We start from the raw sequence: 12,314 nt of genomic DNA on the forward strand, positions 1-12,314 counted from the left end.
AGATTTGAAAAGTAATAAATGAACAGAAATTCCTTACTGGTCCAACAGTAGTAAATTCTCCCAAGGAGTTCATAATTTGATAGTTTAAACAAAAAAAAAAAAAAAAAAAAAAAAAAAAAAAAAAAAAAAAAAAAAAAAAAAAAAAAAAAAAAAAAAAAAAAAAAAAAAAAAAAAAAAAAAAAAAAAAAAAAAAAAAAAAAAAAAAGAGCAGCAAAACACACAAACACAAGAAAAAAACCCCTAAACCAAACAAAAAGAACCAACCAAAACAAACAAACAAACAAACAAACAAACAACACACCTTTCCTAAACATTTCCACAGTTGAAAAATCTTTTCCATGCCCGTAAAAACACTAATAATTCTTTCAAAAAATACACTATCCTACAGAAGCAAGTGCAAGTTTAAGTCCCTAGACCCACTGGATCACTCCCTGGAGCTGTTCTTCACCTCAGGGGCTATGAAAATGCAGTAATAAGATGGTTGACCTTGCCCAATTAAGGTAGTAGACAACCATGGATGAAGGGGGAGCCCTGACAGGACTCTGCTTAAGGGACGTGTGCTATAGGTTTGCAGTCACACTGTTGTCAACAAATATTACCCCAGCTGCCAGTTCAGGAGAAGCAAAGTGAAAGTGGATACTAAGAAAAGAGAGAGGAAGCATGGGAGATTAATTAATTTTAAAAATGCATTGAGTATGTTGGCCCTCAGGCTCAGGCTCTATTGCCTCTCAGGCGCCAGCTGTACGTGTCTATTTGTCTACAGCTTGACAAATGGGACAACAATGATGAAAAGTTTCTGCAGTGGGCAAGCTCTTCTTCCCTCGAGACAAGTTACTAGCCTGTTACTGAGATGTCCCAGCAAATTAGACATAACTATCAGGAACCTCTTAGTCTAGGGATTAAATCAGACAACTCTGTCCTGCCAGGTTTAACAGAAATGGATGTTTATGGCATCACATTCACTTCTCTGCAACTAGTGTAGTCAAGTACCAATTAAAGTGCTTCAAAACCACTTTCTGTAGCACTGGTTACATAGTTTCTAAAACAGCAGCAGCACAATGCTCATAGATTTAAGACTGCAGTAGTATGCAGCAGTTACAATCTCAGAGGTACAGGCCTCTTGCAGAGTTGACCCTCTCATTATAACCTTTCCATTAGAATCTGTTTGTTATTTACTTCTGATGTTTTACTAAACTTGTGTCTGGAAGAACACCGTTTTGCAGATATGCCACTTAGTTAAATGTCAGAAACCTCGTTCTCTTCAAGACAGAAAATTCCTAATTAATCCCAATTAACTCTCTACTTCATATCACGAAAAAGAATAGAGTAAGAGAGTACATGTTAATGACTGTAACTAAGGAGAAGAGGCCAGAAATGCACTGCTGATCAGACAGCTGAAACAGAAGGAAACATGAGAAGGAGAAAGAGAAGAGAAACTATTTATTAGTATGGGTCTGGATTCTAGCTTTTTCTCTCCACTAGCATTGTGATGAAACCATAAAGGATGTTAAAAAAAAAAAAAAAAAAAAAGGATAAAAACAGTGGATTTTTCAGGAAAAGCTATTCTTCCATTATTAACTGAATTCAATGGGGATTCTAGTAGCAATGACTCCTTTAAATGTTAGGAGGTCAGTTTTGATTCAGAAGGACAAGGCTTTGAACTGAACTGATCTGAGTTCTGTCAGATTCCATTAAAAAGTTTCCCTATATAATAAAGTCACTTATTCCTTATTTTCTAAGTATGAAAGTGAACTTACAACCATTTGAGGTGATACAAAGCTTAATGAGACATAGATTTTCATACAGCCTGATTTAATCAGTTCAGGAAGATTGTTCCAAATAAATGAAGCAGTATGAAAACAATTCTTTTTGGGATATTTAGTTTGCATTTTTCTTTCTCATAGTGGAAACTAGAATTGTTTAGAATTATATCTCTGTGTGTATTAATGGTTTTTATCCTACCAAATACAATTATAACTGTCATGAAGGTAGCTATAACTTAAGAGTAAATATATTAAAGGCAATTGCTTGAATTTTTCAAAGAGAAAATGACTGAATAGGTATAAGCATAATATCATAAAGTTCAGACAAGAATCTGATTACAGCAAATCTGAACTCCTGTGCAGAAGCACATGTACATCCTTTATCTTCTGACAAAATAAAAGATGTTTTCCAAAACAATAAAAGTGAAAAAGTGACTTCCTTTTGACCCCACTTTTAACTTAACATGAGAACACAAGAGACAGAAGTGGTCAATCAAATTACTATGTTTCAATATTGTTAAAATCATTGCTGATGACTTCATTAGCAAGTTGATATAATTCCTAGTAGTACTGATGTTACTACCCTAGAGTGGAGAATCTGCAACCAGAAAATTTCGATTAATTTATTGGTTTATCAAAGCATTAATTTACATGGTATTTTCTTCTTTGTATAATTGCAAGAAAGAAGAAGCACTACCTATTTTACAGAGGATAACAAGAGGATGATCTATGAAGAAAATTTCAAGAGAAGACTAAAATTTCACTGATTTACGATTCAAGTCTTGTGACTTTACAACACCATGATTCTTGCTTAAATGAAAAAGGGCTTTGAAAAACAGAATTCTGAAAGCTATGCACGTAGTCAGCACAAGAGGGAGCGGGATTGACTGTTGTTTGCCTTACTTTATTAAGGGTATTTCTTTTAGAATAAACAAACAAAAAAATCAGTGAGAGCTGGACAAACGCATTCTTTTTTGTGATAGGTATATATAATGTGACACATCACATGTATATATAATGTGTCATTTGTACTGCTATTGCTAAGAGTTCAAGGAGGGGAAATATAATCATAGGACACTGGTCTAGGTTAAAAAGAAGACAACAGAAGGCTATATATTTTCTCTAAATAACAATTATGTGACAAGTAGAAGATGGATGGAAGCAGTTCACTGGGTTTCCAGTAGTGCAGAGCAGTGTGCACAGGGACTCAGCAGTGTACTGTCTGTATGTAGAAACAGGTAATAGCTATATTCTCTACATTGTTAAATTTTAAATGATTTATTGTTACTCAGGTTATTTGTCGTGATTTATTCGTACAATGTAGTTGAACAGCAATATCAGCATTCTGGGGCAGTTTGCTAATGTGACATATTTCTTCCTCTTCATCTGCACTTTAAGTTATTTTTTAATTAGAGTGGGAAAAAAATCATCTGTCACTGTCATTCTTATTATGTAAAAATTTTCTTTTGGGGTCTATAAAACTGGTTTTATGCTATTCTCTGAAGTATATGTTTACATGTTTCATTGTGTTCAGAAAAATGTAAAGAAGAATCCATTCCTCAGTACATTTAAGCCTAGAAAAATATACCAAAAAGGAGCTGAGCACTAGACCTTTAGCATCTGGGGAATTATGTGATTTATAATGCTATTTTTTTTACCATATTTGAAAATCAAATTCAGAGGAAGGTTGAGGGAACACCTACCCATCTCCCTCATTCATCTATACAGCTCCTAAGGATTCATTGACCATTGCTTTGTGTGTGTATGTTTTGGCATTTCTTATAGACGTAGAAAGAGCTGGTGAGGAGATGAGTGAATATTAAAAATTAAAAGAATTATCTATCAGCACACATATCCTTTTGACTATGGATTGATTCTGGACTGTTGGAAAGTCGCTTCCTTCCATCTTCTTCAGTTTTCCCATATAAAACTGGTGATAATGGTACTGCCCTTGATTACAGATTTTAGGATAGCAAATATCATAGGAGCAAAGGAGCAGGCCCAAGGAAGATTAATCAATCATATTTTGTCATGGCCATGGAGGAATTCACCAAGCATTGACCTGCAGATAGACCCAGCAAAAGTCTTTAAATTTATATTAAAACACCTATCATCGAGAGAATATAAACTGGAGAGGCAGTGGGCTGAATCTTAAGTTCAGTTGTGTGCAGCCATATAAAAGCAACTCCATGGACTCCGAGTATCCAGTTTTTGACAATACAATTCCTATGACAACAAGTGCATGTGAAGAGTGCTGAAGTCTGCTAGAAAAGAGTGTTTTGAAGTATAAATTAGAACTGCAGTTGCCTTTTATTTTCATTTCTATAGCCAGAAGCCTGAAATTTAATCTTGTTAAAGAAATATTTCTGCTACTATTAATCCTTCCTGGTATTAGGAATCAAGGTGACTGAGGTATAAAGGGACAAATTTAAATTGCTTTCTTTCTTGGGAGTACAAAAAAACAAACTGAAACATACACATAAACTCATTGAAAGACTGATACTGTCATAACTGGATTACTAGTGAATATTTGCAGCCAAATTACATAATTTGCTTGGCAGAGCTTCTGCTAATAAATGATGAGTAGAGGAAAGTTAAGTATGCAGCTATTTTGCCTCTCTCAGATAAAAAAGGGTTAGTTTTATTTTTATACTTGACAAAGTAATATTCTACAAATTTGGATAATCATCATCCTACTATTACTTTGGGGTTTTTTGTTTCAATGAATGTCCTAGTTATGCCTTCAAAATGTATTATCTATTGGTATCACTGCAGTAGTCATAAAATTAAATTTCTGTGTAATGCAATAGCCCCTCCAAGGTGCAGGATTCTGGGGTTCACTCCACAGCTCTGGAATCTGACTTTTCATTGTACTCACCACTGCAGCAGACTTACAGAAGAAGTAGAGTGTCCTGAAGTAATTATCACAAAAGTACCAGTAAAGTGTAGAGAAAATCAAGTGTGATAGCACGCTCAGAGAACAAGAGAAATGTGAAGTGTGAAAAAAAAAAAAAAAGGGAAAAAAATTGCTTTAAATTCTGTTGAACATTATGACAGAGAAAATAATGTCCGCAGATATTCTATACAGTGATGGGTTTTCCTGAGCACTAAACAACATACTTATTATTTTCTAGTGCATGCCACACTTTTCATATTAGTACAATGGGTAGTTAATCATTATCACAGAACTCCTATTCATTCAAATTATTAAGAAATAATCAAGCTGTGTTGCTGGAGATTCAACACACTTCCATCATTCAAAAGATTCTAATAATATTAAGCTGCCCAAATTAGAGTTTACTAGTGACTCTCTAAGCACATTTGCCTTTGCCAAGTTTTGTATTTCCTGTAGATAAGTGATCACAACTGCATAGGTTTGTTTTTAATTGTTAAAATGGTCAACAGTAGAGGACAAAGAATTCCAGACCTGGTCCTTCTAATCATGCTCTGCAGTCAGGTTTTAATCCTTTCAATGCACAATACATTAATTTTGAGGTTATTCCAATTATTTTATTCAGCATGATCTTGTATAAAACATGAATTCTAGGTACATTACAGAAACTTTACGTTCTTTGTCAATAAAAAGAACAATTAAAAAAACACTGAGTTAGTTTGCCTAGATATATTTTCTTTCAATATTTTTAATTATATCCTACTTTTTGAACCAGATATTAATCAAGTATCATATCAGTCATATCATATCATATCTAACTGTTTTAAAAATACTTTAAAACTTCTTATTGGGAGTTTGCCTGCCTTTTGTTCAGAGTTTTCTCTTCCCAGTGTTTATCTTCCTTAAAAACTATTTTCAATCGCAATAAAAAATGTATTTGTTTCTCCCATCAGGTTTTTTTGCCAGAAATTTCTATTATTTAAACATTTTCTTTAGTTATATAAGACAAGAACATTGACAAAATGGCCCTAAATTCTGAACTTATAACATGTCTAAACATTTCTTTACATGAAAAGGTTACCAAGAATATAGCATATCAAAAATTATTTCAAAGTATATCAAGAAAATCAAATTGGATGTTCTTGTTTTGTTACTGTTGACTTTTTGTTTCATTTTGTTTTATTTTGTTTCTTTTGTTTTAATAAAGGAGGGCTCATAGTCAGACAGAACATGCGTTCTGCAAAGTTACAAAGTAAAGAAATATTAAACACTGACTTTGTAGGTAATAAGATGATAATGGGTGTAAATAAACACCCAATATGGATTTGCCAAGAAGAAATCACATAAAATTTAATTTTATTTTTTGAAAGTGTTATGACTTAGCAGAAAGAAAGGCATATTTAAGATTTGAGAATAATTCCTGCAAGAGGTTACAGTCAGTGCAGAGCACAGAACGAAAATCCAAAAGGATAAGTGCATTGCAGAAATTGTTTTCAATTAATAACACAAAATTCACCAAAATGCAGATAACTCTATCTATTGAAGATTAAATATACAAATAGAATAAAGGGAAGTGATTAAAGAGTATAGAAAAATACCATCACCAAAAACTAACGGAATAATTAGTAGAATGGTAGAATTAGTAGAATAGTACAATTCTAGGACATAGTAACAGAACTGCTACCTACGAGTGATCATTGTTCCAGTTATCAATAGTATTAATGTCCAGCTTTGGGCCCTACATTACAAAATGCAGAAAAGCAGTAGAGATGAAAATAATAAAACTAAGCAGAGGATTCAAAATCAGGACTTCTAAAGAGAAGTTAAAGACATTTGGCTGAACTAGCCTTAACCTTGCAAACAGAAACCTGACATGCACAGAGATATCAGTTTTCTATTGTAGCTGTAAAAGTTTAATATAGCTCTTCAATAAAGTGTTTTCAGTACTTCCCATAAGGTATTCTGTATAAGTAATAAACAGTATTGAAAATAAAAAGGAATTATGGGCAGATATTAAGGAAAACTGTCTAATTATCGCAGCAAAGAAGTAGTTATTCTGATGATCTAAATTTAGGAATATAATTTACTGGACATTTTTTAAGACCGGGCTGAGAATATCTGATCTTGCCTGAGGGCAAAAGAAGGGCCTGAATAACACATGGATTTGACAACTTTGTGATACTTTCTGGAACAGGGTTCTTTTTTAATAATAAAAATCATACCCTTGACAATCAAATATACATGATAATCTAACATCTTTTCAAAGCCATGTTTTTGTTGTATGCTATGTGGTCTCTTTAAAGAGTACTTGTATAAAAAGGACATTTCATCAGTCTTTATATGCTTCAGTGACTGGCTACATTTCATATACGTAAAGTACAAATGAGAGTATATGTACACCAGTAATGGCAATATAATATTTGTAACCTCCAGTACAAGATCTATCCTGACAGTACATTTAACTCTTCTAACATATTTTAAGATATTGGTGGTATGAATGGTTATAAGGGAGAAAATATTTGGAGTTTCATCACCTTAATTGAATCTGAAGAAAGACAAATATATGATTGGTAGAACTATGTTTCAGGTAAGTGAGCAGTAGATATATTTATTTCATTTAAACTGAATATTTCTAAATGTCATGCAAATTTTATGGTTTATAGCTATATATAGTAAATTCAGACTGTAATCTTGAGTGTACTTTTTACTGGTTTTCTTATCAATTTTAAAAAAAAAAAAGAAGCAACTCTTTCAGAGTTGCTAAAACTCCCAGATTATCTGACATTTTGGCTGTCATCAGGCATCAGTACCATTTATTCATCAAGTACTGCCATCTTGTGGAATTAAAGTAATCAAAGGAAATCCCAAATAGGGAAAGAGAAATATATTTTTCTAAAAGGATCTCCCACTGCATCACAAAAAGAAAACTAAAACCAGACCTAATTCTTGTACAAACATCATAACTCCACAGAAGTGCAATTATGGGATGAGTGTTTGTTTTTTCCCTTGAATATGCAAAATTAAATCATGTTATGGACTGTACATTTAGGTTTTAATGGCCTTTTGGTGACCTTCTTGATACGTCCTCACTTGCACCACTGATGAAAAGGCTATGCAGAAACCTTACGTTGAAAGGATGAAACAAGCAATTTCTTATGAGAAAAACCCTGAAGCAAATCTGGGAAGCATTCAGGCACTAACAAATACTGGAGTGAATATTTGGTTCTATCTGAATGCTTCCAGCAAATCTCTTTTTGCAATACTTAAGGGGTTATTTCTTACTGACCCACAATGACACAGAGACTTTTGCATTTCCACAGTACTGACATTTTCTGCATCAGAATGATATCTCCAAAATCACAGTACTGCATTAGCAAAAATGCTGATATGTCAGTATTCCAGCTTCATCCATTATGGGAAGTACATGAAATTGTGACAGTTTAGGAATTAGTGTTGTTTAACAGAGAAAATAGAACTGAAAAAATCATTTAAGAAAGATTTCACACTATAAATTAATTCCAGCAGGAAATAGATGCTCTCTTCTTACTACTTTATCACCAAGTGACCCAGATTTTCACGTACATAATCTGCTAAAAAGTGCTTAATAAAAAGCAGAAACAAATTGGACATTGGGAAGGCTTTTCAAATGTTCTTCAGAAAAAAGATACAAATCTCCTTAGAGACATTTTTCTGTAAACAAGGCTGGTTATTCATAAAAAGAAATATCAGTTTTGCAGTTACCAAAATTACTTATATCATTTTTACACCAAGACTTCGTATATGACAGAATTTAGAAGCAGAAGAATCCTTCAGCCACAAGAGAATGTCAGTTTACAACTGTTCTATAATTCATAATTTCTCTGTGTTTTTACTCTCTGTTTCTGTTGGTGTTGATGAATAGTATCTTTGTAAAAGTTTCTTTTGTGTTGGCAGTCAACTGTAATTTCCAGGAAGGGCTCTACATCATTTTTGTGGTTTTTGGCATAGGTGTCACATTAAAAATAAAATAGATGGGCATAAAAATAAAAAATAAACTCAGCATATATTCTATAGAAATACTCTAAACTTCCGTATTCTGCAGTGTTCAGTTTTCTCCTGTCTCTTAAACTTTTTTTTTTCCCTATTGAAAGCAAAATCAGTACAGCACAAAAAAACCATTTACTCAGTCTTTCCTCAAAAGTAGATGACTTCAGAAGGTCCATATCTAAAGTAATTACTTTCTGATTTTACAGTTTTAGTTTAGTTTATTTATATTTTTGTAGCACTTACTTTTGGATTCAAAATCTCTTGAAGGTCATCATTATTAACTTTTCAGGCTTGAGATGCATCTTTGGAGTTCAGCATCCTAATGAAAAGTTAATACCATGACAACTGTATCTGTGCTTAGTCAAATGACAGTTGTCCTAAAATCTTTAATATAAACCACTGTAGGAAAATTCAGGATTGAAGTTCACTAAAAACTGCCATGAGTTGTGTACAAATAGACCTGGTGTTATCTGTCTAGTCTTCTTGTTCTAAAATTCAGAAAGGTTTACTCAGCACTTTATCACTTTGTAACATTAGGATTTCAGATGATATTTAAATGCCTCTCTTCTCATACTTTATATGTACTCCTGTGCTGAACTGCTGTTGGACTTGTGGTATGTAACTACATTCACTGTTGTTTCAGAATATTTTATTGTTCATGAACTATAGATGACAGACTTGTCTGTAGAGAGACAGCAATGTTTTAAATATTGATTCTCCATTATTGTCTTTAAAAGTTATTTTTTAGACATCTTTGCAACCATTTGAATATCCTCTTATGCACAATACTGCCAAAAGAAAAGCAAACCAACAAAAGAAAACAAAGCAAACCCCCAATTTTTGTACCTGGCAAGTCTTTACTAGCAATTCTATATTTAATGAACTCTAAATTGTAATTTGGCTAGCATACAAAGTGTGAACAGTCAGATTCACAGAATATGAACACCAATGCATGTTTCATCCTCTATTATGGCTGCAAATTTAGAAGTGTGAGATATTTGCACAATGGATCAATGTCAAGGTACACCCATTTTCCCTTAATTGCAGTCATTCTGTGAACAACTTTTTGTAAAATCACTTCTGTAAGATCATCCATCGTATTTCTGTCAGCTAAAATCTCTGAGGTCCCCAGATCCCAGGCCAGCTGTGGTTGTTTCTGATTGGTCTGCATAGTATACGTTAGAAATTGCATAATTTCCCTGAGATATTTCAACTGAAGCCTATGCCTACTGTATGGATATAGCCCTCAAATTTTATTTAAAAAACTGCTGAACTCATTAGCCAGGTCTAACAGAAGAAAAAAAAAAAATCATAAAATGTGTAAGGGGGTTTTCACCTGCAAAGGAGTTCAAGAATTCCAGATAGATTCCAGATCTGAGCACATACAGATGCATAGTCTTTGGGCATTTTAAGATGTATCCCCAGGATTTTGCTTTTTAGAAATAAAATATAGGAGTAATGCTTTTAATGTCAATGGGCTGTCAATGATCAAGAAGTCAGCCACTAACACTTTTTTCCTGGGCTTTGGAATCTTGGCTCCTGACTGGAATACAGATGCTAAAGGTATGCACAAAAAGAGGCATTAACCACAGCTTTATAGCATAAATTCTTTGAGGTTTATATTTGGCAGTTTTGTTATTTTTTTTTCCACAGGACTCTATGCAAGTACCCATTCATCCATCACTCCCTTTTTAACAGCACAAATAATTAAGAAGACGACAAAATGATGGTATTCCCCCTGGATTCAGTACTGGCAAAGACTAAGTATTTATTTCCTTGGAGGCACAAAAATTTATTGCCTGAAATCTTTTCCTTAGGATTAATTCTAATTAATAAATTAATAACTGTGTGTGGTTTTAGGCTCTAAATTGAGAAAATTCTACTCTACATGAACTACCAATGAACCCACGCTGATGACTATTTTGCATTTGGTTTGAACTACTTTTAAATCAGAGCAATTAGTGAGACTGATTGCTTTCCATTTGAATTAGTAACAGGTGTCTTCAGTTAAAGACTGTGCATTTTCCTTGAACTTGTGTATTCATTATCACTTTGTAAAATCTTATGCTGCCATGAATCATTTCTTCCAGATAAGACTTCATGGCAAAGTGTGGCAATGAAATTTTCAGAGAGACGTATTCAGGGTTAATTAGTATTTTACCTGAAACATAAGAGAAGAGGAAGGAAAATTTGAACACTCAGAGAGCTCTCTGAGTGCTCTTAATTCCTCAGGGTCCTGTGTAACCACTCAGAATTACTATTATATCTGAAAGAGATTTTAAGCAAAAACTCAATTAGTGCATTTTAATTTCCCTTTTTGGGGTCTTCCAGTCCTGTTATGTAAGTATACACAGTCTTTTAACATAGCATTTTTTTACTGATACCATCAGTATTTTCTGCGAAAATTTTCATCTGATTTTAAAACCAGATTAAACTTCTTAAAAATTAATTCAGAAGACAGTGCATCTCTACAATATTGCTTGCATTGTTTGCTTATATTACTGGAAAAAGCAGTTATCATACTTTTCTATTCTTTTCTTGCCATCGTGTCAGGGACAGTACAACACCAGGATAGAAAGGACAAGTTGGAATTTCTAATGCTTTCTGTAGTGTTATAGTCAAACTGCACACCAGGCTAGGATGCTAATGTGTTTCACACTACTTGTACCGAGAACAACTGTATCAGTTCCTCTCCTATCACTAATAGAAAAGCACATAACAAAATTTAAATTTTCAGACATTTTCTTTCACCCATTTAACCTTTTAATTTTCCAGCTAACTTTATATCAAGAAAACCTTTTGACTGTAGTGCGGATAAAAATATAAGAGAATCAGACTGACATACTTGAAATTGCTGTCTTCCTGTTGCTGCTGAAGCTGAGAGTAGTCAGCCAAGAAATTTCGGTCTGAAAACTTGGAATTTGCTATACCAGTGGAGCAGTTTGCATTTTGGAGCAGTAGTAGGGACTTCATATGCCTGGACTAATTTTGGCTTTTCTCATTTTGAACTCAGTTCTTTGAAGACTATCAAAGGGGGAGATTGCAAAAGAAATTCCCTTATAGCCAGTGTGCCAGTTTAAGTAGTGAACAATATCTTTTTAAGGTGTGAAGACAGAATGAAACAATGGAAGAAGATAAGATTGAAAAAATAGTGGGTAAAGAAGTATACATAAGGTTAGGGCTTTAAAGTCGGAATTGATGGAACTCCACATGAATAATTCCCTGCAAGGAATATCCTGCTAAATCAGAATCTCATTAACTTTATTGATACTTCTAATGTTGAGATTTAAATTAACCTAGGTTTTTATTAAATCATGATACAATCTCATACAGAATAATAGAAAATAGCCTTTTTTCTCAACCAGTTATTATGAGTATAAAGGGAAAAGTATATAATTTTCAAGTAAATAGAATGGTTCATGGAATAAAAATAATATCTTAGGGCTGGATTTAATTGCCATTTTTAAAAAGCACTGATTAGTTGGTAACTTTGTTTTAGGGAATTATTCAATTATAGGGACTTAAACTGCTTAAAGGAAGGGTTTGGAAATTCTTCAGTGAAGCATATATAAAAGATAAAAGTTTAGGACAGTAATATTGCCTGTGAGGTAGGCTAACGAGTTATTAGAATC

At 33.3% G+C, this 12,314-nt stretch overlaps 1 protein-coding gene across 1 annotated transcript in view; it reads left to right on the plus strand.

The window, feature by feature from the left end:
* Positions 1-12,314, plus strand: part of LOC114069678 (contactin-5-like) — a gene marked incomplete at its 5' end in the record, with an annotated part of 61,745 nt that overhangs the window by 6,712 nt on the left and 42,719 nt on the right. The gene's annotated exons all lie outside the window — the stretch shown is intronic.

The sequence above is a fragment of the Empidonax traillii genome, unplaced genomic scaffold (genome assembly GCF_003031625.1).
Source record: "Empidonax traillii isolate 1590-97213 ecotype Southwest subspecies unplaced genomic scaffold, ASM303162v1 scaffold1330:size129734, whole genome shotgun sequence".
In the NCBI taxonomy this organism is placed as follows: Eukaryota; Metazoa; Chordata; class Aves; order Passeriformes; family Tyrannidae; genus Empidonax; species Empidonax traillii.